The 22,366-nt window shown below is 40.4% G+C and overlaps 1 pseudogene; it reads left to right on the forward strand.

Moving 5' to 3' along the window:
• Positions 1 to 1,315: 1,315 nt before the first annotated feature.
• LOC109799265 (rust resistance kinase Lr10 pseudogene) lies at positions 1,316 to 9,386 on the forward strand (annotated as a pseudogene).
• The last annotated feature ends 12,980 nt before the right edge of the window (positions 9,387 to 22,366 follow it).

Consider the following 22,366-nt stretch of genomic DNA (forward strand, 5'->3'; position numbering starts at 1 on the left):
ATAACTGAGCCTGGAGAGGCTCGCCGAAATAATACTCCCTCAACAGAATAACTGAGCCTGGAGAGGCTCGCCGAAATAATACTCCCTCAACAGAATAACTGAGCCTGGAGAGGCTTGCTGAAATAATACTCTCTCAGAATAACTGAGCCTGGAGAGGCTTGCTGAAATAATACTCTCTCAGAATAACTGAGCCTGGAGAGGCTCGCCGAAATAATACTCTCTCAGAATAACTGAGCCTGGAGAGGCTCGCAGAAATAATACTCCCCAGAGAAACCTCAGCTTAAGCTCATGGAACAAATCCCCAGCGAGAGCTATCAAAGCAAGATCGTCAAAATCCCCAATGGAAGCGCGATCATCCAAACAAAATATCCAAGTCAAAGGATTTAAACTTCCTCAGTGGAAGATAGCTTTCCAACTCAAACGAAGAGTGAAGCTAAGCCTGAAGAGGCTTTCTAAATAATACTCTGGGATACATAAGAACTTCAAATCCCCAGTCGCCTACACAAGAGGCACTCCTTCAAAAAGGAAAACCCAAAAAAAAAAAAAAGGATCAATAACAATTCCCCAAGCGGAATTTGGCTTTTCAGCCAATCATTGAACATCAAGATAATATGCCTAACAGAAGAGGCTAGACAAAATTAACGACAGAATCCCTCAGCGGATAACAGCCTACGCAGAGGCAATAAAACCAAGAAAACCCAAAAGAGATACCCGAATAAGGATAATCGGGATACTCCACCACCGTCAAAAGGACGTCAGCCAATCATAAGGCATCGCTCACATCAGAAAGAGCATCTTCGTGTCTACACCCCAAGGAAACAGAAATTCCTCAATGGGTACCAACTACGCAATGGAAAGTTGGGACACAAGAACCTATGAGTAACTGCACATCCCCTAGACGGATCCCTGCGTTATCCAGCCCTCAGTGGCACAAAAATCAAAAACAATCGTCGAAGCAGCATCGTGGACTGTGGAGACAAAACTATCACAAATCCCTGGAGAGGGCAAACTCACGCTACCCAGATGTCCAGAACACCGAGGTATGCACAAAGCCTGGAGAGGCAATACTTAGCTACCCAGATGTCCAGAGCACCGAGGTATGCACAAGCCTGGAGAGGCAATACTCAGCTACCCAGATGTCCAGAGCACCGAGGTATGCACAAAGCCTGGAGAGGCAATACTTAGCTACCCAGATGTCCAGAGCACCGAGGTATGCACAAGCCTGGAGAGGCAATACTCAGCTACCCAGATGTCCAGAGCACCGAGGTATGCACAAGCCTGGAGAGGCAATACTCAGCTACCCAGATGTCCAGAGCACCGAGGTATGCACAAGCCTGGAGAGGCGTTACTCAGCTACCCAGATGTCCAGAGCACCGAGGTATGCAATGAGCCTGGAGAGGCGACGACTAATACTCACCCTGGAGAGGGCAAACTCAACCTGGAGAGGCTACTCAACAATTTTCCCACCTGAAGACACTACAAGTCGGAAGGATGGCTTATTCCCCGGACAATTGGGTCAACTCCTTTACTTATTAAACGGTACACCAAAAGGCCGTTTGACTAAGTAAAGGGGGGGCAGCTGTAGACCCCTTTACTTATCAAACGGTACACCAGAAGGACTCATGGAAGGCCCTAGGAGGATTCTCTGTAGGTCTAGAGGTCTTATAATAGCTCAAAATAAGGAAGTGGAGGGAATAAAGCCCAATACGGCCTCCCAAAAGTTCAGTACGGCCGTATTGAACATTTTGAACTACAATACGGCCGCACTGAACTCAATACGGCCGTATTGAAGTTTCTGAACTTCAATACAGCCGCACTGACCTCAATACGGCCGTATTGAAGTTTCTGAACTTCAATACAGCCGCACTGAACTCAATACGGCCGTATTGAAGTTTCTGAACTTCAATACAGCCGCACTGAACTCAATACGGCCGTATTGTAGTTCAAAACTTCAATACGGACCGTATTGACTCCAGGGCCCGTATTGCGCCTGTTCCCTATAAATAAGACGTCATTTGGACGTCATTTGACACTTTTACACTGAGTTTTAACCCTCTTCTTGAGTATTCTGGGTTTTTTTGAGCAGTGCTCTGCCTAGAAATCACTCGGAGAGTTGATCCGACAAAGTTCTCGAGTTCTGAGCTTTTTGCTTGAGTCTCGAACTGAGTCGAAGGGAAATCCTCCGGATTTCCATAGTTAAAATTTTCTAGGAGGGAGCGAGCGGGCTTGTAGAGCGAGGGAACGCCAAAAAGCTTCCCAGTTTTACTTGAATATAAAAGCACGCTTCAAAGGTTTCTTCTTAAGACCTTCCTTTTACTGCTTTCTGTGTGTATATTTAACTGTCATCATGTAGATAGTTAAGTTATAATTGTTTAGAATAAATAGGGGTAATTTAGTAATTTCGCACTATTATTTTTTAGAAATAATCTGTCATAGGGAACCTGAAAGGGGCGCTGTGGGGTGCTAACACCTTCCCCACGCGTAACCGACTCCCTTACCCGACTCTGGTTGTCATGGCCGAAGTTGATTTTTGAATCGATTGCCTTAAACTTCTTTTTCCAATGTTTTGAGTAAAACATTGGTGGCGACTCCATGAACCCTTCCTTTTTATGAAAACCGCTAATCCATGGAGGGTCCCGCTTGGGATTAACATGGATTGGTGAGCCTTTTAATAAAATTGCTCGTTTGACAAGGTCTCAGTTTGAGAATAAGTCATTCTAGCAATCCATATTTTTAAACAAATAAAAGAGTCCAACCATCCTTCGCGAATGCCGAAAGCCCGTTTCGGGCCGGTGGCGACATTCCCTCCTCTCATCTTTTGTACTCACTTTGAATATTGAATGAAATTTGAGAGCCTTTGGCCGAGTTTCCCCTTTCAAAGTCACCTTAGAGTTCATCTTCAAAACCTTAGGATTTCACCTTAGAATCCTCCTCTTTGAAGTGTGCTCTCCATTGATGCTTGAGCTTGGATGCTTCCCTCCTAGTTCTAGGTTGAGTGCATCCGTGAGTTCTTAAGCTTCTAAGTGTCTTGAGTTGAAGAATCAAGCCTCCATTGAAGAAGATCCGGCCTAAGCAAATCCGTGGAGAAGATCATCCATCACTTTTCCTAGGTTTTCCATCAACTTCACAAATAAAAAACACATGCTAATAATGTTGTTCATACACAGATTAGGATTTAAGAAAATGACTCAAGAAAAATAAAAAGGCACAAACACAAGAACCTAAAGCACCACACGGTTTGGTTCATGATTAAAGGAACAAGCAAATTTATGAACCAAACAAACAATGAGACATGTAGATCTATCAAAAATATGTCAAAAAAATTAGATCTATACAACAAACATGACAAGACAAGAAAGAAGACAACACATGAACGAGAATTTTAAGAGAAAAGAAAGGAACACATAACCTCAAGAGCAACCATGGCTCTAGATACCAAAAATGATGTACACGTCTAGTTGAAGTGATTAAGGTTATTCAATATAGCTCCATCTTCAAGTCCAATATTCTCTTGAGGTTGAAGGATCTTCACAGATTGAGGTTCCAGCTCCAAGAGCTTAAAGGAAACAACAATGGTGGCGCACTCTTCTTGAAGGAAAAGAAGAAGTTTAATGAAGCAAGGCACAAAGAAAGGATTCCCTTGTGAAGGTTCTTAAGGAGAGAAAGTTCTCCATGGTTTTGGACTCTTGAGAGAGAGAATTTTCTGAATTCTAATCTCATAAATGTCAAAAGTAATTACAAAGCCAAGGAAAAGACTTATATAGTGGGGAGAAGCTTGTGGTGCAAGCTAGACTAACTATGGTTCAAGAGAACCATGGTTAGTCAAGCTTGACTGACTTAGTTGGTTTAGGAGGCTTGTGGAGCAAGCTTCTAACTTAGAAGCTTGGGAAGCAAGCTAAGTTAGAAGCGTATAGCACAAGCTTCCCAAGTGTGAAGGAAGCTAGGCGCCAATGGAGTTTTCCCATATCTAATCCAATCCAAAAATCTTGGAGTTGATTTAGTCAGGTTCACCAAATGATGGTGAGACCTAGCTAAATCAATTACTTGAAAAAAAATGGAGGAAAACAAGCCCAATATATAAAATTTAGCCTAGGCCCATTCCTGGCCCAATTACTAGTTACATCTACACACCTTGTTATTTGACACCCCACTTCTACTACTAAAAATATGAAAATTAATGACCCTTAATACAAGGTCAAATAGAGAAAAAGTCTCCAAGTAACATACCCTAAATACTCAAAGGAATATCCTATAATAAAAGAAAGAAAGTGCCTCACAAATACGAAGGCAGAATGAACTATACAAGGAATTACTATATATAATCATATGAAAGGTCTTCAAGATTAACCCATTCATCTTGGGTCGTTCAATGTATCACCTCTTGGTCTTTTTGGCCTTGGCATGATTCCATCACAAGAGATAACAACCAACAAGAGAGAGTGGAAGCCAATAAAATCAAGACTAAAAAGAAAAATTAGAAGAGGCTAAACTCAAGTAAGAATTAATGTGACAAACTCAAAGAATATTAAAAGACACAAATCAACAATTAAAGGACAATTTCAACACTAGCTTTCAAAAGAATAGTCCTAGAAATTGTACTAAAGTTGATTACAAAATAATAAAAAAATTGTGCTAAAATTTTGAGAGTTATTAGTATGTTTCTAGCCACTAGATAGAGATTAAACCAAAGGAAAAATACACAAAAAATTATAGTGTCAAGTGCTCTAAACTTGTTTTACACTTTTGTTTTTCTAGCTTTCCTTTTGTTTTATTTTTCTTTTGTTTTCTTCTTGGTTTTTTTTTTTTACACTGAACATGAGCACTAAAATATAGGCTTAATAATGAATTAAAAAAGGTTTACAAGTTGTGGAAAAGAGGTATAGGAAGTATAAGTGTACTAGACAAGTTTTTATATTACTAGTAACTAGTTTTGCTTCTAGTTTGTTCTCTTTTTTGTACACTTTCTTTAATTTTCATTTTACACTTCCTAATCTGATTCTTTTTCTCAAACAAAGCACAAAAGACACAAGGAATTTCTGGCCTTAATTTATAAGAGTTAGCAAGTGAAGTTCACAAAAATTGACACTAGAACATGTTAGTCTAATAACATGCATATGAATCATTCAATGAAAACTTCTAAGAGTAATTACATGTGCAACCAGCAATATAACCAAACCTAAACAGAGACCAGTGTTTATAGATTTCAAAAGAAAAAGGCACACAAGATAAGTAAAGACAAGTAAAGCAACAACACAAGAATTCTAAGACAAATTAAACTAGGATATTAAGAAATGAAAAATGCATTCAACTACTTGTTTTTCTTTGTAGTTTCTTTTGATCGAATATTTTGGAGTTTCAACAAGATATAAGCAAACCTAAAACATTAAGATACGGGTACAAGAATATCCTAAAAGCAAACAACAAGATTGATTCACAAATATTAATGTATAAATCAAAAACATGCAAGACAATTTGAATTGTTCTGTAGATTTATAGTTGTGATACAAGAACAGTTATAAACCATACAAACATTACACAATCAAGAAAAAAACATATAGCACGAATCAAGACACTAAACAAAGTGTTTCAATTGAACCAAAACATACAAGGAAGCTTAAGGAAAGTGTTTACCATGAAGACCTTGATCTTGATGCCAAATGATGGAAACCTTATTGAGGAATTGATATGGCTTCTCCTTCAAGTTCCTTCCTAGATCTTTTGCTTCATGATACTCCTTAAGCTTATCCAGGATCTCCAATAAAGGAAAAGACCTCTAGTTTCACCTTCAAAGGTGAGGAACTTTCTTCAAGTCGTGTCACTTCAAGATAGAAGATAACCCACTTCAACTCTCACCACACTCTTAGGAAGAGGATAAGAGAATTGAAAAAATCAAAGAGAGAATTTAGAATTTTGAAAGAGAGAATTCTTAATAGAAAACTTGGCAAAATCTCATATATCATCCAAAAGTGAGTTTTACAAGTGAAATAACCTATATATAGTAATGGAGAAGCTTGTAGTGTAAGCTAGATAAGGTAGAGACAAGGTAGGGACACTTAGCTCTAGATTATCCAATCATAGAGTACCACGTGTCACCTTGTCTCTTAGGAGACAAAGAGAATACACTTAGACCTAAAAGGGTCAATCATAGTGTCAAGTGTCACCTTGTCCGCTTGGCAAGCCAAAAGACAAAATGTGTTGGAGAAGCTACTAATTCTAGCCATGGAGAAGGGTGGGTGGCCAAGGCTTGTTTTGCTTCATCTAGTCCAATCCAAAATCTTGGAATTGGTTTAGTTAGGTTCACCAAATGATGGTGAGACCTAGTTAAATCAATTCCTTGGATTAAATGGAGAAAAACAAGTCTAACATGTAAAATTTGGCCTAGGCCCACTAAAGGCCCAATTACTATCTTCACCTACACATTTGCTACTTGCTACCCCACTACTAAAACTAAAAATATGAAAATCTATGACCCTTAATACAAGGTCAAATGAAGTAAAATTCTCTAAGAAACATACCCTAAAATCCTAAGGGTATGACCTGCAAAGAAAGATAAAGGTTCCTTACAAATACAAAGGAAAAAATAAGCCTATACAAGTATCTACTATATACAAGGTAAAAGAACTTAAATTATACAAGGTATGTACAATAGAGACTATGAAACTAAAAAGAGGAATCATACTTAATACTTTTATAGAGCATAGGTCTAAGAAACACCTCCTCTATAGAAGCTTCCTCTAGCTTCCTAACCATGGACCTAGTCAAAGGTCCAATGGTCTTTAAGTGTAAACTGTTTGTGGATGGTCCTCCATCAACCCCACTTTCTAATCTTTATCTTTTCTCCACAAACCCCAACCCTTGTACAATTCAATTCAACACATGATTAATTTAGTAACAAAATTTTCACCAACAATCATCATACATTAGTTTCAATTATTAGATTATTCTCATAGGAATAAAAAAAATCCAACTAACAACCTAAAAGGCTCAAGGATTGCCTCACTACCCTTACCCCTCATACGTGTCCAAGAATAAGACATTCCCACTCCCCTTTACCTCAAATAATAACTTTTGAGGCATAGGCACAGACATACTCTCCCAACATCTCTAATGCTACTATACTTGCTCTTCGATGTTTCCTTCTAGGGTTTTTGTTGCACTCACTTTTAGGGTTTAGAATAGATGTGTAACATGACCTAACCTTGTTTTTTTAGTAAGTCTCTACGTTAGACTCTAGAGTCCAATCCATGGCTCTTTTCTAACCCACTACCTATTTTATTTTCTTTTATTTATTAAAAAAAATATTTAATTATAGACTCAATTGAATAAAATAATTTAGTTCATAATATAACTTTTATTTAAACAACTTATTTTATTTTTAACTTAAAAAATCAAGATGTTACAATTTACTCCTACATACCAATGTCAACAACCATGTTGATTGATATTGTTTAAGTTCAAAACTATTTTTTGTAATATTACTATCTAAATGGATATATGTTAGTGTATGTTTTAAAAGCCAAATCGATATTTTACTTAAATCCACATTCTTAAGTCAATACTAGAGCTTATGATCTAGTAATTGTTGTTAGGCTTATGGTGAACATTTGTAGGTGGTTTGCTAACAACATGATAACGGGTAACATAATAAGATTAACAATGATGGCAATGATATTTTTTTATCTTCTCTTAAGATAGTAGACTTTGGTCCTAAATCAACATTACATAATCGATTTGTAAGGTGAGAACTAGTTGATGTGGAATCTTTATTATTAATGAAGTAATCAAATGATTCTTTATCATGATATTTATTAACTTAACTAAAAATTTTCTTGCAGCTATTGCCTCATTGGTCTTTATATCATGGACATGCAAATTTTTGTTTGGGATGCCAATGGTTATTGTGTTTTTAATATACAAATGGAGGAAAAGACATTCATCAATGTTTGAAAGTATTGAAAACTATCTACAACACAATAACTTGATGCCTATTAGATATTCATACAAAGAAATTAAGAAAATGGGTGGAGCTTTCAAAGACAAGTTGGGTGAAGGAGGATATGGCTCTGTGTTCAAAGGAAAGTTGCGTAGTGGGCCACATGTTGCAATTAAAATGTTAGGTAAATCAAAAGGAAATGGACAAGATTTTATTAGTGAAGTTGCAACAATCGGAAGAATACATCATCAGAATATAGTGCAATTAATTGGATTTTGTGTTGAGGGGTCAAAACGTACTCTTGTTTATGAATTCATGCCAAATGGATCTCTTGATAAATTTATTTTTTCCAAAGATGGAAGTGTAAATTTAAGTTATGATAAAATATATAATATATCAATTGGAGTGGCTCGTGGGATTGCTTATCTCCATCATGGGTGTGAGATGCAAATTTTGCATTTTGATATCAAGCCCCACAACATCCTGTTGGATGAAAATTTCAATCCAAAAGTCTCTGACTTTGGGCTGGCAAAGTTATACCCAATAGATAATAACATTGTCACAATGACAGGTGTAAGAGGGACAATTGGGTATATGGCTCCAGAATTATTTTATAAAAATATTGGGGGGATATCCCATAAAGCTGATGTTTATAGCTTTGGAATGCTTTTGATGGAGATGGCAAGTAAGAGGAAAAACCTAAATCCTAATGCAGAGCATTCAAGCCAACTCTACTTTCCATTTTGGATTTATAAAAATCTTGAGGAAGAGAAAGATATAGAAATGGAAGATGTCACAAAAGAGGAAAAGGAAATAGCAAAAAAGATGTTCATGATTGCACTTTGGTGTATACAATTGAAACCAAATGATCGTCCCTCAATGAACAAAGTAGTGGAAATGTTAGAAGGAGACATTGGTAGCCTAGAAATACCTCCAAAGCCTACACTATATCCGCATGAAACAATGACAAGGGATAAAAGAATATGAAGTTTAACCAAAAAATATCAAGTGACTTTATTTGCTCTTTTGATTATTCCACGTAAATTGTAACTAATCCTTTAATAGAGAATACTATTTGAAAATGTACAATAATTACTTCATTAGGTCCGCCAACACCTTGAATTGTTAGTTGAAATCTTTTAAGATTACTTCTTTAAACTCTCGCTGGTAAGATTCTCCATGTAAGATTCCCTCCATTGTAATCAAGAATGGTAATTGGCCATTTTAAACCTCTTCATTTTTTGGGTGGTATTTTCGTGTAGTTTGAAGGTGATTTGAAAACCTTCACCTAGGAAACCGACTAGCATATGCTTTAAGTGCTTTCCTTTGAATGCTTTAAAGCTTTGGTAGTATATTTTCCTAGGACTTTAGTTTGTTTATTTGTTTCATTTAGAAGGTTTCATTTGCCTACTAGGGGGGCGTGCACAACACACACACATAAATTTTGTGCAAAAAAAATTGTTTTGTGAGAAAAGTGTGAAAAGGCTTAGTAATTTTTACTTGAAAAGGCTTGGTTTTTAAGTGATTCTTAGTAGTCCACCTCCCTTGATAGTTCAATTTGTATACTTAGGCCTTTTCATACCAATCTTGCATCTTGAAAACCTTTTTATCACTCATTCTTTGTGAAAACCTTTTTACCAACCTTTTGAAAACAAATTTGTGAAAACCTTTTCTAGATCAAAGATGAGTACTCATTCTAGTGTACATGGTCATAATTCTTGTAGTACTATGTCTAGTATTAGAGATGAGATTAGAGAGTTAAAATAGTACATAAGAAAAAAAGAAGAGGAACACATAAAAAGAGAGGAAGAAATTAGAAAGAGGGGAAAATAAAATGCTAGGAATAAGGAGGAAATAAAACAATTACTTGCAAAATTAGTTGAGGGGAGAGAAACTAGTGGATCCAAACCTAGGGTTTTCCCAACTAGGTATCAAAAATACAAAGAGGTTAGAATCCCTAAGAGTATGCATGAGGAAGAAAATACAAAAAGAGAGGAAGAACTTAGAAGCAAAGAAAAAGAAAAGAAAGAAAAAAATAAGAAAAGTATAGAGAGGGTTAAAGAGTGGTTAGAACAAGAAAAATAACAACCAACACTCTTAGAGAAGAGTAAGGAGGATAATGTTTCTTCCAAAGGGCTTATGCTTGAAGAGAGTCACTTTCCCATTGAAAATGATTTAAAAAAGACTCTCTTCATTCATCAAGACCTTAACTCTTTCTTTCACATTGCCACTAGTCATGAAGTGGAGATTCAAAAACAAATCCTTTTTAAAGAAAAAAAATCTCAACTTCAAGATTTAGTGAAGAAGAAGTGGAATTCACTTAGTCCCACTTCTTGTGCTACTTCCTTGGTGGTGCCCAAGGATGATAAGCCTTCCTTCTTTAAGACTCTTTCCACTTTAGTTCCCTTCATAAAGAACCCAACTTTTGGTTTGTATGGTTTGTTGGATACATCTCATGGTGTTGTATCTTCTATTTTTGATCTTGAAGGAAGTTCACACTTATTTGAACTTAACTTGGTTACTTCCCTACAAGACAAACTTAGATTATATGAGTTTTCTAGACTTCTCTTAACACCTTTTTTATCATATGTATCTAACAAATTATGCAATACAAAGCTGTTTAGGTAATTTTTTAGTTAAGTTTTCTTTATTTTCCAATACATACCTAGGTCACTACATTGGGTACCTCCAAGAAGACATTTTAGTTTTTAGGACTAATGCATTAGTGTGCTATAGTTTTAGTCTTTTTACATTTTTAGATTTTAGTTATACACTTAGACTTCACCATGGGGAGGATCCTATCTTTTGCATTAAAGAGTCTAGTCCTTTTAATTTAGACAATCTTTTTTAGCATTTTTAGGGGAACTCCTCTTAGGATACACTTCCCATTTCTATCATATACTATTACCTCTAATGCTTATTTTTATTTTTTTGTTGGTCATGATGCCCACCATGAAGAACCTCTTGATTTGAGGTCAAATCCTTTTCAAGAGAGGGGGAATGATGGAATAACACTAAGGCCAAGAATTCCAAGAGGTGATGTATTGAAGGAGGCAAAAGGAATGGGTTAGTGTTGAAAAATAAACCATACGAGGAGTGACCCCACTTTTGGGCCTTAGCTCCTAAGATTTTCTCAGCATAGCATTTATTCCTATTTTGTCCTTGTATTTGATTTCCTATTTTACCCTTGTATTTTGGGGTATTTTAGTCTTAGAATTTATTTTACTTGTATTTCCAATTTTACCCTTGTATTTTGGGGTATCTTAGTCATAGGATTTATTTTCTTTTGTATTTCCCATTTTACCCTTGTATTATGGGGTGCTTTAGATCATAGGATTTTATTTTTGGGCTAAGGTATTTGATTAGGGTGGGAACAAAAACCTAGACATATTTTTGTGGCTATTGGACCTATTTTTGGTGTTAGAAAGGCTTAGGCCTGTAGACCCCTAAAATTGTCCGGGTCGGAAATAAGACTCGAAGACTCTCGAAGATCAAAGGAAAGTCAGCCAAAGGGACTCTTAGAAGACCGTGGGACGACAATCTGTAGGTTTAGAGGTCTTAGAGTAGCAAAAAATAAGAAAGTGGAGGGAATGAAGCCCAATACGGCCTCCCAAAAGTTCAGTACGGCCGTATTGAACATTTTAAACTACAATACGGCCGCACTGAACTCAATACGGCCGTATTGAAGTTTCTGAACTTCAATACGGCTGCATTGAATTCAATACGGCTGCACTGAACTTCAATACGGCTGCACTGAACTTCAATACGGCCGTATTGAGGTTTTTTGAACTTCAATACGGCCGTATTGAATTCAATACGGCCGTATTGTAGTTCAAAACTTCAATACGGACCGTATTGACCCCCAGAGGCCGTATTGCGCCTCATCCCTATAAATATGACGTCAATTGGACGTCATTCTACACTTTTTCACTGAGTTTTAACCCTCTTCTTGAGTATTCTGGGTTTTTTTGAGCAGTGCTCTGCCTAGAAATCACTCGGAGAGTTGATCCGACGAAGTTCTTGAGTCACGAGCCATTTGCTTGAGTCTCGAACCTAGTCGAAGGGAAATCCTCCGGATTTCCATAGTTAAAATTTTATAGGAGGGAGCGAGCGGTCTTGTAGAGGGAGGGAACGCCAAAACGCTTCCCAATTTCTGTCAAGATATATAAGAAAGCACGCTTCAAAGGTTTATATCTTTAAAGTCCCTTCTTTTACCGCTTTCTGTGTGTACATATTTAAACTGTCATCATGTAGATAGTTAATTTATAATTGCTTAGAATAAATAGGGGTAATTTAGTAATTTTGCACTATTATTTTTAAATAATCTGTCATAGGGAACCCGAAAGGGGCGCTGTGGGGTGCTAACACCTTCCCCACGCGTAACCGACTCCCTTACCCGACTCTGGTTGTCATGGCCGAAGTCGATTTTTGAATCGATTGCCTTAAACTTCTTTTTCCAATGTTTTGAGTAAAACATTGGTGGCGACTCCACGAACCCTTCCTTTTTATGAAAACCGCTAATCCATGGAGGGTCCCGCTTGGGATTAACATGGATTGGTGAGCCTTTTAATAAAATTGCTCGTTTGACAAGGTCTCAGTTTGAGAATAAGTCATTCTAGCAATCCATATTTTTAAACAAATAAAAGAGTCCAACCATCCTTCGCGAATGCCGAAAGCCCGTTTCGGGCCGGTGGCGACAGATGGCGACTCCACTGGGGAAGCCTCGAGAGTCAGTCCCATTTAGTGACAGATTATTTTAACAAATAATAGTTAAAATTACTTCATTACCCCTTGCTTGTATGATAACATGTTTATCTATTTGGCTTTAATAACTGTTGTTTGTTTAATTTTCCGCAATTGTTTGAAATACAAACTGCACACAAACCTTTGCACACAACAGTTCCCTCTATACCCGGGGGCATGAGTGGTAAACCATAGGGAGTGGATGTTAGTACGGCCGGTTGTCGAATGGGTCTATAGGTGCCCGTAGACCGTTGTCGGAAAGCATCACTCAAGGTGATAACCATGAACTCGAGTCCGACAGTGCGTTGGAGCTTTCCATCGACTTACGACGAGAGGAATTGGGTCCCTATAATGGGGGCACCTTGGGGGCCTCAGACCGGTGAGAACAGTTAGAACCACCTTGAATATGCACTTTTCTGCAGGATACCCCTACCTCGTGATTCGCTCGTGACTGTTCGTGGATGAGTGAATTGTTTGTGTAAATGCTTATGTGCAATTGTTTGTGCATTAATAAATAACCTCATGATAAGGTCTAAGAATAAATCCCCATGCATGAAAATGCCATGACATGAGGGAAAAGACCGTGTGTGAAAATATAATAAAAGTGAGGAACATGTGCATCATTACCAATAAGATATCATGCATCCTCATAAACCATGCATTCTAGGTTCACCAATACCTCTTGACATGAGTAAAAGAGACCCATAATTATCGAGATTCTCCGTTGGGGAGGGATCATAAGTCAAGGAGGGTGGTAACTCTCCGTTTTAAAAAGGCAGCGCCTTAAAAATGGAGGGTTATCAAGCTCATGTCAAGAGCGTATTCATTCCATAAATTAATTAAATTAAATATTCATTTTTAGAAAGTGGCTGGTCATCTCTCTGTCCTCACACGCGCGCAGAAAATCAAGAAGATGGAGGCGCTGGAAGAGCAAAATAAGAAGCTCACAACCGAGCTCTCTCAGCTCAAAGAACAGATGGCGCAAATGATGGAGCTCATGCGTCACCACAATATGCATGGATCACACCACAGTGACCATGAGTCCCATCATAGAGAGGAGGAAGAGCACGAGGAAGAGCCTCCACACGCTATACCTATAGGGGCTGGAATTGTAATCAAAGAGCCCGAGGTTTCAAAAGAACAATTCCACGCCCTAGAGGATCGGTGGAGGGCTATGGAGGGGCATGATTTTGACATCAAAGATGCCACCGACATGTGCTTAGTGAGGGACATTCAATTCCCTCCTAAATTTAAAGTGCCAGATTTCCCGAAATACGTGGGATCGACTTGCCCCAAGAGTCATCTCACCATGTACTGCCGAAAGATGGCTGCATATGCCACAAACGAAAAGCTCTTGATCCACTGCTTCCAAGAGAGCTTGGCTGATACCGCGCTCAACTGGTATATGCAGCTAGATGGAAATCTAGTACACACATGGAGGCAGTTGGCCGACGCCTTTCTCAAGCGCTACAAATACAACATCGACCTAACACCCGATAGGTCAGATCTTCAAGCCTTGAGTAAAAAGAACGATGAATCCTTCAAGGCGTACGCCCAACGTTGGAGGGAGTTGGCGGCACAGATAGAGCCCCCGCTGTCGGATAAGGAGACGGTGTCCTTGTTCATCAATTCGTTGACTGGTCCCTATTATGACAAAATGATAGGGAACACAACGACACTCTTCTCGGACATCATCACCATTGGGGAGAGAGTGGAACAAGGACTTAAAAGTGGGAAGCTGGCTAAGCCTTCCCAATCATATGAAGCTAAGAAGGCCTTCGGGAAGAAGAAGGAGGGAGGAGTCAACGCCATAACCATTTCTTCATCTTCTTCCACTTCGAAGTCAGGAAAGTCGCAGTATAACCCTGTGAGGAAGCTTGATAAACTTCCGACCACATATAGCGACCTCCTGCCGAAGTTAGTGGAAGCTCATCTTCTAGCTTACATTCCACCAAGGAAGATGGATCCACCTTATCCCGAGTGGTACAAACCACAAGATAAATGCCTATACCACTCGGGGGCACCAGGACATTCAACGGAGAACTGTAAGGCTCTCAAATACAAGGTCCAAGACCTTATTGATGCTGGGTGGGTCACCTTTGATTCGACAGCACCCGACGTGAGCAAGAATCCTCTACCAAAGCAGGAGTAGAGAATGATGAGCCACAATAGGGCCCCTCCATATTTTTCTTTTCTTTTAGGGACTCGTGATCAGTACCCGAGATCATGAGAACCTTTTCATGTAAATAAGGGTCTTTGTACAAATTTTAATACATATCAATAAAGAGGCATTTTTCACACATTATTCTCTCATTTGTTCTTTTCTCTCTTTCTCTCATTAATATTAATAAATTCTAAACCTAAACAGAACCAATAAAACAATTATGTCTGTGATTGTTCGCTCCGACCGGGATCCGAAAGTTGAGGATGAATGGGTTGAGTTGGACAGTGATGAGGAGACCATTTCTCCGGACTTGCAAAGACTGCTAAATCAAGAGGCTCGTCTACTCCAACCGCATCAAGAAAAATTGGAGACCGTGAATTTGGGGCAAGGCCAAGAAATAAAAGAGGTCAATATTGGAACCCATATCAGTGATGAAATAAGGGAGCAATTGATCCAGTTGTTAAAGGAATACAAAGATGTATTTGCATGGTCGTACCATGATATGCCCGGTTTGGACTCTAATATCGTCGAGCACAAATTACCACTGAAAGAAGGGTTTCGACCCGTCAAACAAAAGCTCCGACGAGTCAAGCCCGAATGGTCTTTAAAGATCAAGGAGGAGGTAGAAAAACAATTAGACGCGGGGTTCCTGATTGTATCCCAGTATCCCGAATGGCTGGCTAACATAGTGCCGGTCATTAAAAAGAATGGAAAGGTTAGAGTTTGTGTTGACTATAGGGATCTTAATCGTGCTAGTCCAAAGGACGATTTTCCCTTACCACACATCGATACATTGGTGGATCATACAGCCACAAACACACTCTATTCCTTCATGGATGGGTACTCTGGGTACAACCAAATCAAGATGAATGTGGAAGACCGCGAGAAGACTTCCTTCATTACACCCTGGGGTACTTTTTGCTACAGGGTAATGCCTTTTGGACTCAAGAATGCGGGTGCCACCTATCAACGAGCGATGGTGACGTTATTCCACGATATGATCCACAAAGAAATTGAAGTATATGTGGATGACATGATCGCAAAGTCAAAAGATGAGATGGACCATGTCCAATATTTGAGAAAATTATTCAATCGGCTTCGCAAGTATCAGCTTAAGCTAAATCCGGCTAAGTGTACTTTCGGAGTCCGGTCGGGAAAGCTTCTCGGGTTCATCGTCAGTGAAAAAGGCATAGAGGTGGACCCCGATAAAGTAAAGGCAATAATGGAAATGCCTACTCCTAAAACTGAGAAAGAAATTAGAGGATTCCTCGGCAGGGTGAACTACGTCGCAAGGTTCATCGCACAGTTGACTGACACGTGCAAGCCAATATTCAAGCTGTTGCGCAAGAATCATTCCGAAGTTTGGGATGAAAATTGTCAACAAGCTTTTGATAAGATCAAACAGTGCTTGGCCAATCCACCGGTATTGGTGCCACCTGTCGAGGGAAGACCATTAATCCTCTACTTGACGGTGCTTGATGAGTCTATGGGGGCTGTGCTGGGACAACAAGATGAAACAGGAAAGAAAGAACAAGCCATCTACTACCTGAGCAAGAAATTTCTTGATTATGAAACCCGCTATACGCCGCTAGAAAAAACGTGCTGCGCGTTAGCATGGGCAACGCAAAGTCTCAGGCAGTACATGATTAGGCATACTACTTGGTTGGTTTCCAAAATGGATCCAATTAAGTACGTGTTCGACAAACCCATAATCACTGGGAAGATCGCCCGATGGCAAGTACAATTATCAGAATTTGACATCATACATGTCACTCAAAAGGCCATCAAGGGTAGTACCCTAGCTGATTACCTAGCATACGGGCCGACCAACGACTACCAATCCCTTCAGGATGATTTCCCCGATGAGCATATAATGCATCTACAACATGAAGAGCTTAAAGATGATGCATGGACCATGTATTTTGATGGAGCCTCCAACATGCTTGGACGAGGGATTGGCACAGTGCTAATCTCTCCACAAGGAAAACACATTCCCATAACGGCAAGACTCAACTTCGATTGTACAAACAATATGGTAGAATACGAGGCTTGCGCGTTGGGAATCCAAGCAGCCATCAACAATGGTATCCTAAAGCTCAAAGTGTTTGGTGATTCGGCCCTAGTCATCTACCAATTACGAGGTGAATGGGAAGTCCGAAATCCCAAATTGATACCATATGTTGAGCACATCAAAGAATTGACACAACTCTTCCAAAGTGTCGTCTTTGAATACATTCCAAGGGAGGAAAATCAGTTTGCCGACGCTCTTGCTACACTATCATCAATGTTCGCCTTGGATAATGAGCATGAAATGCCCATCATCAATATCCGGAGGCATGATAAGCAAGCGTTTTGCCTTCTGATAGATGAAGTAGTTGATGATCATCCATGGTTCCATGACATCAAGCAATATTTGACAAAAGGGGAATATCCTGATATGGCCAGTGATAATGACAAGAAGTATATCCGAAGAAGGGCCATGGGATTTTTGCTAGTCGGCGAAACCCTCTACAAGAAAAATTATGACTCGGTCTTGTTGAGATGTGTAGACCAAGTCGAAGCTCAAAACATGATCAAAGAAGTTCATGAGGGGGTTTTCGGTACCCACATTCCCGGGCCCGCAATGGCTAAAAAGATCCTCAGGGCGGGATATTATTGGTCGACCATGGAAAAGGATTGTTACCAATATGTGCGAAAATGCCATAAATGTCAAGCATACGCCGACAATATTCATATCCCCCCAACCCCACTCAACGTATTGGCTTCGCCTTGGCCATTCTCAATGTGGGGCATGGATGTTATTGGACCCATTGAGCCGAAAGCATCCAACGGGCACAGATTCATTCTTGTGGCCATTGACTATTTCACCAAATGGGTAGAAGCGGCATTGTATGCTCATGTGACCCGAAAGGTGGTAACATCCTTCATCAAAAAGAATATGATATGCAGATACGGTATTCCTGATAAGATCATCACTGATAATGGATCCAATTTGAATAACAAAATGGTGGGAGAACTGTGCCAAGAATTCAAGATCCAACACCACAACTCTTCCCCATATCGGCCAAAGATGAATGGGGCAGTCGAGGCAGCCAATAAAAACATCAAGAAAATAGTGCAAAAGATGGTTGTCTCATTTAAAGATTGGCACGAGGTGTTACCCTTCGCTCTCCATGGTTATAGGACTTCCATACGCACATCTACCGGAGCTACTCCATTCTCCCTTGTCTATGGGATGGAGGCAGTTCTACCCGTCGAAGTTGAAATACCCTCTCTGAGGGTGATCATGGAAGCAAAACTTTCCGAAGCAGAATGGGTTCAAAGCCGGTATGACCAGTTAAACCTTATTGAAGAAAAACGGCTGAACGCCATATGCCATGGTCAAGCCTATCAGAGAAAGATCAAAAAGGCTTTTGACAAGAAAGTCCACCCTCGAGTCTATCATGAGGGAGAACTGGTAATGAAGAAATTACTACCAGCCCAAAAGGACAAAATCGGAAAGTGGGCCCCGAATTACGAAGGACCATACGTGGTGAAGCGAGCCTTCTCCGGAGGAGCATTGATCCTCACAGACATAGATGGAGAAGAACTTCGATACCCAGTCAACGCCGACGTGGTAAAAAAGTATTATGCTTGAAGACGTTGCTTGCATAAGCCCGCTAGGATGAAAACCCAAAAAAGGGCATCCTAGGCAAAAATTAGGGCAAAACAAAAAGCCCGCCAGTACAAGGGTACTAGGCAAAACAAAGGCAAAATCACCCCCGCTAGGATACGTCCTAGGCAAAAGTTAGGGGCAAAAGAATAAGACATAAAAATAAAGCAAGCAACGATCACTTGAATCGAAAACCGAAAGGCGATTCATGTGATTATCTTCTAGAAGCAAGCGTCTTGCAGTGTCTACACTCCTGACTCAGGCATATCACCCAAAACAACTAGGAGAACGTACGGAGCAACAATTACAGATATAATTGTTAAGCCCAATGTAAATAAGCCTACCCAGGCCAGCCATTCTTCAGAAATTTCCTTCTGTATATCTTTCTGTAAAAACACTTGTGAATATTAATAAAATATCTATTCATTTCTTTTCTCTCTTGACCATGTGATTATGCCTCTAAATTGGTATTTCTAAAAAAAAATTGTATGAAATTCCTTAATAATCGGTCAATAAAAGAAAATGGGAGGGGTTCCTATAAAATCCGTAATCTCCTGCATAAAAAGGCTCACAAAAATATTCCCTCACGTCAATGACAGAAGTTCCTCCAAGAAAAGGAGGATAGGGAGAGCCATTCATTTTTCTAAAAACATTAAATAATAAAACTTGCATTTGTGCATCACACACATTAGTTGCACATTCAAAGACCTTATCATAAGGCAATTGCATAAAATAGAAAATAGGAAAAATTGCTTATGTATGGCAGCGGTCAACAGAAAGGGCCGCAAATCAACAGAAAAGGCAAAAATACAGAAAAAGCCAAAAAAATGACAAAAAAGGCAAAAAATACAGAAAGAGCCAAAAACGACAAAAAAGGCAAAATACAGAAAATCCAGCAAAATTGTACAGAATAATTAAGCCTGGAGAGGCTTGCCGAAATAATACTCTCCAAAAGACGTTTCAGCTCGCATTCTCGGGCTGAACAAAAAACCAATTCATCATACAGAATAATTGAGCCTGGAGAGGCTTGCCGAAATAATACTCCCACAGAATAATTAAGCCTGGAGAGGCTTGCCGAAATAATACTCCCCAGAGATATCTCAGCTTTCACCCTTGGACCAAATTTCCCAGTGAAAGCTATCAAGGCCAGATCATCGAAATTCCCCAACGGAAGCATGATCCAAACAAAATATCCAAGTCAAAGGACTTAAACTCCTTCAGTGGAAGATAGCTTTCCAACTCAAACAAAGAGTGAAGCTAAGCCTGAAGAGGCTTTCTAAATAATACTCTGGGATACATAAGATCCCCAAATCCCCAGTCGCCTACTCAAGAGGCACCCTTACAAAAGGAGAAAAATAAAAAAATAAATATTCCCCAAGCGGAATTCGGCATCTAGCCAAACCACTAAACATCAAGATGATTTGCCTAACAGAAGAGGTCAATCAAAAATCAACATCCAGAATCCCCAGCGGATAACAGCCTACACAGAGGCAGCAAAAATCAGAAAATCCAAAAGAGTCACCCGAATAAGGATAACCGGGATACTCCACCACCGTCAAAAGGACGTCAGCCAACCATAAGGCACCGCTCACATCAGAAAGAGCATCTTCGTGTCTACACCCCAAGGAAACAGAAATTCCTCAATGGGCACCAACTACGCAAAGGAAAGTTGGGACACAAGAACCTATGAGTAACTGCACATCCCCTAGACGGATCCCTGCGTTATCCAGCCCTCAGTGGCACAAAAATCAAAAATCAATCGTCGAAACAGCATCGTGGACTGTGGAGACAAAATCATCACAAATCCCTGGAGAGGGAAAACTCACGCTACCCCGAGGTTGTCAAGAACACGGAGGTATGCAACTACCACGAGGTTGTCAAGAACACGTTGGTAAAGCCTGGAGAGGCGGTACTCGGCTACCCCGAGGTTGTCAAGAACACGGAGGTATGCAACTACCACGAGGTTGTCAAGAACACGTTGGTATAGCCTGGAGAGGCAATACTCAGCTACCCCGAGGTTGTCAGGAACACGGAGGTATGCAACTACCCCCGAGGTTGTCAAGAACACGGAGGTATAGCCTGGAGAGGCAATACTCAGCTACCCCGAGGTTGTCAGGAACACGGAGGTATGCAACTACCCCGAGGTTGTCAAGAACACGGAGGTAAAGCCTGGAGAGGCGGTACTCACAACTTCCAGCTCGGGCGTCGAGTGAAGTTGAGCCTGGAGAGGCGGTACTCACAGCTTCCAGCTTGGGCGGCAAGCGAAGCTAACCCTGGAGAGGGCAAACTCAACTGCCTAGGATGTCAGAAGCACCGAAGCAGAGCCTGGAGAGGCGGTACTCACAGCTTCCAGCTTGGGCGGCAAGCGAAGCTAACCCTGGAGAGGGCAAACTCAACTGCCTAGGATGTCAGAAGCACCGAAGCAGAGCCTGGAGAGGCGGTACTCACAGCTTCCAGCTTGGGCGGCAAGCGAAGCTAACCCTGGAGAGGGCAAACTCAACTGCCTAGGATGTCAGAAGCACCGAAGCAGAGCCTGGAGAGGCGGTACTCACAGCTTCCAGCTTGGGCGGCAAGCGAAGCTAAGCCTGGAGAGGCGGTACTCACAACTTCCAGCTCGGGCGTCGAGTGAAGTTGAGCCTGGAGAGGCGGTACTCACGCTACCAGAGTGTTCAGAAGCACGGAGGTATGCAGCTTCCGGCTCGGGCGACGAGCGAAGCAAAACCTGGAGAGGCTACTCAGCAATTTTCCACCGGAAGACACTACAAGTCGGAAGGATGGCCTTATTCCCCGGACAATTGGGTCAACTCCTTTACTTATCAACCGGTACACTAAAAGGCCATTTGACTAAGTAAAGGGGGGGCAGCTGTAGACCCCTAAAATTGTCCGGGTCGGAAATAAGACTCGAAGACTCTCGAAGATCAAAGGAAAGTCAGCCAAAGGGACTCTTAGAAGACCGTGGGACGACAATCTGTAGGTTTAGAGGTCTTAGAGTAGCAAAAAATAAGAAAGTGGAGGGAATGAAGCCCAATACGGCCTCCCAAAAGTTCAGTACGGCCGTATTGAACATTTTAAACTACAATACGGCCGCACTGAACTCAATACGGCCGTATTGAAGTTTCCAATACGGCTGCATTGAATTCAATACGGCTGCACTGAACTTCAATACGGCTGCACTGAACTTCAATACGGCCGTATTGAGGTTTTTTGAACTTCAATACGGCCGTATTGAATTCAATACGGCCGTATTGTAGTTCAAAACTTCAATACGGACCGTATTGACCCCCAGAGGCCGTATTGCGCCTCATCCCTATAAATATGACGTCAATTGGATGTCATTCTACACTTTTTCACTGAGTTTTAACCCTCTTCTTGAGTATTCTGGGTTTTTTTGAGCAGTGCTCTGCCTAGAAATCACTCGGAGAGTTGATCCGACGAAGTTCTTGAGTCACGAGCCATTTGCTTGAGTCTCGAACCTAGTCGAAGGGAAATCCTCCGGATTTCCATAGTTAAAATTTTATAGGAGGGAGCGAGCGGTCTTGTAGAGGGAGGGAACGCCAAAACGCTTCCCAATTTCTGTCAAGATATATAAGAAAGCACGCTTCAAAGGTTTATATCTTTAAAGTCCCTTCTTTTACCGCTTTCTGTGTGTACATATTTAAACTGTCATCATGTAGATAGTTAATTTATAATTGCTTAGAATAAATAGGGGTAATTTAGTAATTTTGCACTATTATTTTTAAATAATCTGTCATAGGGAACCCGAAAGGGGCGCTGTGGGATGCTAACACCTTCCCCACGCGTAACCGACTCCCTTACCCGACTCTGGTTGTCATGGCCGAAGTCGATTTTTGAATCGATTGCCTTAAACTTCTTT

Source organism: Cajanus cajan, chromosome 9 (assembly GCF_000230855.2).
Source record: "Cajanus cajan strain Asha chromosome 9, NIPB_CcT2T_4, whole genome shotgun sequence".
Lineage (NCBI taxonomy): Eukaryota > Viridiplantae > Streptophyta > Magnoliopsida > Fabales > Fabaceae > Cajanus > Cajanus cajan.